Source organism: Ornithodoros turicata, chromosome 1, assembly GCF_037126465.1.
Source record: "Ornithodoros turicata isolate Travis chromosome 1, ASM3712646v1, whole genome shotgun sequence".
Taxonomy (NCBI): Eukaryota; Metazoa; Arthropoda; class Arachnida; order Ixodida; family Argasidae; genus Ornithodoros; species Ornithodoros turicata.
In genome coordinates this window covers 29,579,329-29,585,817 of record NC_088201.1, presented here as the reverse complement: position 1 = coordinate 29,585,817, position 6,489 = coordinate 29,579,329, and positions in this window count along the sequence as shown.

The window sequence follows — 6,489 nt, the reverse complement described above, 5'->3', positions numbered from 1 at the left end:
TATTGATTGAGCTGATTAGCACGCATCTTTCTTAGGAATCACTGTACTGATGTATTCCAAACGTGCTTCAGCCGTGTTCCTGTAGTTTTTAATGGTTGCCTTCTTTTTCTTCTCCACTGTTCCGATCATGAAGGTGAAGGTGAAGGCTCTCATAGCATGCATACGCATGAAGGTGAATTTGGTAAATATCAACTTATAAAATTAATTATTTTTACTCAGAAAAGTTTCACACTGTTTGTTATTGTAAGGTACTTCCGTTTTTATATTTTTTGTTTGTTTTCGTTTGTTCGGTTTTCGTGTGGTGTTCCGCGGTTCTCGTTCGTTATTATGTGGTTTGGTATTGTACGGTTCTCGTTTGACTTTTTTCATTATCGTATTATGTTCTACGGATGTCTCTCTGTGTGCGCTGCAATATGACCTCGATCCTTATTCTGAAGGGGCTCATATATTCACCACATCACCACCAGCAATGGGGTCGAGTATAGACCCTGGCGATGAAACTCCCTATTCCTTATCTTAAAATAACGTTATTGTCACGAGTGCTTTGCAGTTGTTCAGCTGTCAGCGTATTTCATTACAGAAATTCGAAGCGCTGTGCACGAAGAGCACGCACATGCATAATGTTCAATATATTATTTCCACGTACATAATGAAAGCGTACATGCATGTCGTGAATCGTGAATTATAAACGTTCTGGATTCACTTCAAAGCTAGTCAATCCAAGTCTGTGAGGCAGACTGGTAACGCGCACACACACACTCAAGAAAACTTCCTCGCTCGCCAATGGTTCCGTCGCTGGAGACTTCCTTCTCCGCCGCCGAGCCCTGCCAGTTTCGTGATCGGCGGATCAAATCATTCATGATGTAAAACCCCGAGACTAGGGAATACGAAGGGACAGACACAAACACGAAGTGACTTCGTGTTTGTGTCTGTCCCTTCGTGTTCCCTTGTCTCGGGGTTTTACATCATGCATCAGGTGGTGGTGGTGGTGAAAGGGCTTGCCGTTGTCGGCCTCACGTATGTGGGCAACGTCACGACTGACGCCCTGGGGAAATGTGCGTCCTGGGCCGACTTCTAGGGGCACTGTGCATCATGCATCATCTTCACCAGCTCGCTTGCTTCCTAGCCATCTTTTCATTGTCAAATCATTGTCAACGGCGGCGGCGTAGCAGCTTGACCCAACAGCATGCGTTTTGTGTGCGGGAGGCCAGTTATGGTGGTCGTTGAGAGGCTGTTTCTTTACTTCGTTTTCATCAAATTAACTGCGGAAAATATTCCAAAAAATAGTCGGTAAATACCCATTCTCGCGCTCTGCTGACGTTTTTCATCGTTGTCGTTTTGTGCACTAATGCGAAACGCTGGGTTGAGTGACTCATGGAGCAGAAAATCATGAGATTTTCAGAAATCTCTGTAGATCTGTAGATGTTTCAAAAAGTAGGTAGATCGTATGATAAATCTGTAGGTGTGGCAACACTGCGCCGTCCAGACGTCCCCGCCCGCACGGCCACACGGCCACGGTATTCCTTTTCTCAAGGTTGCGCCCTCATTAGTTCATAGGGAGTGAGATTTTCTTGTTTTTCCGCAGGGGGGGGAGGGGTATGTTTATTCACATCCACAGGGAATTCCGGCATACTCTCAACATCCGTCGTCTGCTCAATGTCATGTATTCCGACGAATAACAGGCAAACTACGCCACTGTTTCGCGTGGGATTTTCGATACCGTGGTCAGTGGTCCAGGAGGAATAAAATTACAGTCTAGAAATCGACTGGAACGGATGTGACCGTCACTTTAATTCACTAATCTGCAATGCCAAAGAAGAACTCTGACTGGCTCCTGCGACAAGGACGCTGAACCGCAGCATGTCTCGGGCAAGGGTCTGCATTATACGGATATGATTCTGATATATTCTGACCTATGCTGAGTAATCGTTCTTGAAACGGGGTTGAAAAATGTTTCCACAAGTGCTCACAATTCTCTACCATACGCAGTTACTGAGCCACTCCTTTTTTGAGTGGAACTGGTTGTCGCAGTCACGCTCAGGCGTGCAACGTCACGACTATCGCAGGTGGGGATTGTGCGTCTTAGGCCGACTTGAACGACGAAGTGAAGACCAAAAACGGATTTGCCTCCAGACACTCTTCTGTTCTAATAGACCTGTTGCGCTGGGCCAGTTGGCGCTGCAAACCTTTTGTGTCAGCGCCGCTCGTGGCGACCTTTTCAACACACGGCCGCTCCCTAGCAGACGACACTCTGTCTAAGCTGGCTAAGTTGGTGTGGCATTATCGTTTATCATCTGCTTTACGGACAGAAAAGGCCAAAAGAATTGACAAATTCTTTAAAAGAAAGTTGCTGAAACACGTGTACAATGTGCAGCACGATGTACATATGCAGAACGCGTGTATGTCGCGAATGACGCTGTTTGTTAGAGTGTTTAATGTCCTTCTCTGGTGCACTGGGGGTGCCAAAGTATAAATTTTATTCTGAGAAAAAATCAGGCTTCATAAGAAGAAGACAAAGATTAATTCGCAGGGTGCTTATCGAATTCAATGGGGACTTAACAAAATGTTCGCCGTTATTAATTGAAGATAGTTGAACAATAATAACAAATGAAACGCAAACTGTTGTATGGTTCAACACCCAAATAGTTGCTCTTTCCTGGGACCTCTGGTTATGTTCTACGCGTGCGGAATGTTCACGACTTTACCATGAACACAAAATAAACAGCCATTGGGCAACGCAGTACCGATGATTTCGAAGCGTTTTCGGGCACAGCCATGCAGCTTGAGCAAACTTCTCGACTATTTAAATTTGGAATCAGCTATTATATATAAACATATACAATATAGCCTCGTGTATATGTGCACAAGCTTTGGTTCCGTACGCATATTTAACAAAAAGTTATAGACAACAAAAAGTCATATATATGGGGTTTCTGGTGACGGTGACCCAATGAAATAATTGCTTAAAACAAGTGAGCTGGTGAATGTAATTCATGACTGTAAGACCCGGAGACTAGGGACGACGAAAACAGACACATACAGATGTGTCCAAACTCTGTCTGTGTGTGTCTGTTTTCGTCGTCCCTAGACTCGGGATGTTACTGTCACACAGCGACAATTACTATCCGAGGCATCGGCTGCACAGTCGACTTTTAGTATAAAAAGCAGAAAAATGCAAAGCAAATACAAGAAAACGAAATGTATATATGGTCAAAGTTTTTGTGTTCTATTTCATTAGAACGGATGCCGATATTTGTCTACTGCAATAATTATACTTGGATATTACACAGCCGCAATGCAAGTCTATGTCTGAAAATGGTAAACGACGGCAGTAGTGAGGAATAATTATTTCAGGGCTTCGTATTTCAGGAATTAGCTAGCCCTTGAGTACAACAAAAATACCGCCGCCTGCATATCGCCAGCAGCCGAAATAGCGCTGCCAGTCGGGGACATTTCTTTCGGGGACATCTTTTCCGGGGACATTTCTTGGGCGGGCAAGAGCCACCTTCTTGCTGCTATGGCATTGTACGACACAACAGTAGTTTGCAATTTTTAATAGAGTTCGATTCAAGTAGAGTAGAGCTCGATTTCGGAAAAAAACAAGAAAGAAAAAACGGCGAACTACTGCGGCAACCGCATGGAGCAACTTTTGCCAACTGAATCGGGCCAACGGAGCGCCAACTCAGCGTGAACGGAACGGTATCGAAGCTATGCAACCGCATGGAGCAGAATGTCCACGTTGAGGTTGTCATGGTGAAGCGTCGGCCTCGCGTTTACCACCGCTTGTTGCACGCCATGTGGCAATGCTTGTTGTAGTAAACTGCTGTACGCATCGTTTAGTAATATAAATGATATTTTAGCGGTTCATGAAAAAGTACGGTGCTAATAATATCTAGAAATCAGGTGTTTACAAAAAATTTTGAGATACGAAGAGAATGTTGGCTTATGAGTGTTTCGAACTACTTACGAGTATGAGCGAACTACTAGCAATGCTCACTAAAGAAATATCAGACTGCATTTTTGTTACCGTTATCTCCTCACACATTGCCGATTTGCCATGTGCCACAAATAATATTTTGATGTTTCATTTAGTCACCTTCGCCTTGCACACACCTTGCCACCTCCTGCCAAACGATCTATTTTAAGTTGATGTCCTTATACTGAACAAGTTTGACGTTCCGAAAGTGCCATTTCCTGTGAAGCGTGTTTTCATTGGCGCACACGGTTCCGTCGGGTGGTGTCATTTCCTTTCCTGGGACTGAGACTGGGAGGTACCCGGGTTCGAATCCCGGTGCCGGCTGTGCTGTCTGGGGTTTTTCCTCAGACGCTTTCAGACATATGTCGGCACAGTTCCCCTAGAAGTCGGCCCAGGACGCACATTTCCCCAGGGCGTCAGTCGTGACGTTGCCCACATACGTGAGGCCGACAACGGCAAGCCCTTTCACCATCACCACCACCTCAGACTAAATATCTATCCTTGGCAGAAACCGGCTCATCGGTCCGTCGTCTATTGTTCGCTTAGTAGGTCACCGTTCCTTTCAAGTCCTGCTGCCATTCAGTTGGCAAAAGTGCTCCATGCGGTTGCTTTAGCCGTCCTTGCTTGCTATACCTCTACGAGACATCAGTCCTTTCCCATTGCTTCCAGACTCCAGTTATCCACCTGCACGTTCTTCAGGGTCGCAGTATCGACTAGACGAGAGAACCACCCGCTTCAGTTGACTACCCCTTTCCGTAGGATATCAGATGAAATGTATGCATGTGTGGCAGAGAACCCAGCCACAACATCCACCATCCTGTCTCTCAATAAGTGTGTACATACAAGGGTCATTCAAGGTTGACCAAAACTTTGATTTCTTTAAATATTCAAAGTATTCACCGAGTGCATCTAGACACCGCTGTGGCCTTTGGGTATTAACTGCTGTCGTAGGCACTGCAGGACATCTTTCTGGAGGGGGTGTGCTTAGGGCTAAATCTGGGCTGTAAGGAGCATGGTAGCCAGAAATTGGTTCTATGGGGATTTTACATGGGGGAGGTGTTTCTCTCCCAAAAGCCCGATACGGGAGGGTTGAACCTCCCAGCGCATTTGGGCCACAGGGTTGCTAGCTACCATGTTGCTCCCGTGAAATTCGCCGTGCGAGACCGGGCATTGTTATCGAGAAGAATGACCATTCTGTACATACCCAGGCCTTTTCTTACAAATTGCGTTTTGCATAGCACCCTTTATCAACGTATTGTACTGGGCATTAATCGTGACGCCTCGCTCCAAGAATATCGCATGGATGACACCCTGCATGTCCCAGAAGACAGTCCACATGGACTTCCCAGCAGACGGCGTCATCCTGCTTTTCTTCGGCAGCCTTATGTCGCCATTCCATGCTGCTTTTTTATCTCTGGGGTGAAATGATGCATCGGGTTTGATCACGTGATTGATTGATTGCAAAAGTCCGTCCTCCTCGGAGCGCTCCCCTCTGGTCTCACAAGTGAGGTGCTCGGGAGCCCATCCTGCAGAGACTTTGTGGAGCAGTGCTCATGAATGATTACACTGCCGGTACTAATATTACACCGGGCTGCAATGCCCTGAACAGTTACTAGCCAATCCTCGAGGATGGCTTGCTCAATGCTTTGTGCAAAACAGCTTAGATGTGGACAAAAAAGTAGAGAAACTCAGACAACATAAAATAACAAGGTTTGCTCAGACCCCTCGGTTTGTAACAAAACCCGTGGCCCCCTTCCCAAACAATACTGCCATCTCCTTAAATAGCGACTGGTTGTGTAATCTTTCAGTTTGGCACTGATGATATCCATCGCTTGACGGACGAAACGTCTGAGTAAACCTTATTTTGTTATGTTAAGTCAGAGTTTCTCTACTTTTTTGTCCAGTTATGTCGTCTCCCGGCTTTTGGAGTAATTTTGCGTAGATGTGGCTTGCTTGGTGATGTTCACTGGAGTGACTGCAGTCAGACGAACATGTCCGTGTGGCGCATTTGTGGCGGCTTTGCCATCGGCATCGCGGCGCCGCTGTTGTTGAGGCGCGAGCAAAATAAACGTTCGTACACTTGCTCCCTTGCGAGCTACCAGGAAGGTTGTCTCTTACTTGTGTCACTTGTCGCTACACATTCATCACCATATCCTGCTCTTCGCACTCTCTCCCCTTGACACCATTTGTTCCCAATACCGTGCCTGTAATCTTTGCAAAATCTCAGCTGGTTTGACATTGATTTTTCTTGAACAAAAGTGTCAACCTCGAACAACACTTGTATATAAAAGTATCTCAGGAGTACCTTAAAAATGAATAAAAAGTTCCTGCCTAAAAGTGTCCTCGGCTAGATTCAAACCCACAACAAACTTTTAAGCACAAAAAATTCATGCCCACCCCAGTATTAGTGCTCTGTATATTTATGGTGATATGTCGATCTGGAAAGGAAACACTTGTGAGCACCTGAGTACAGGGTAAATCAATATGGGGACAGGAAGGCACAAAAATGCCAG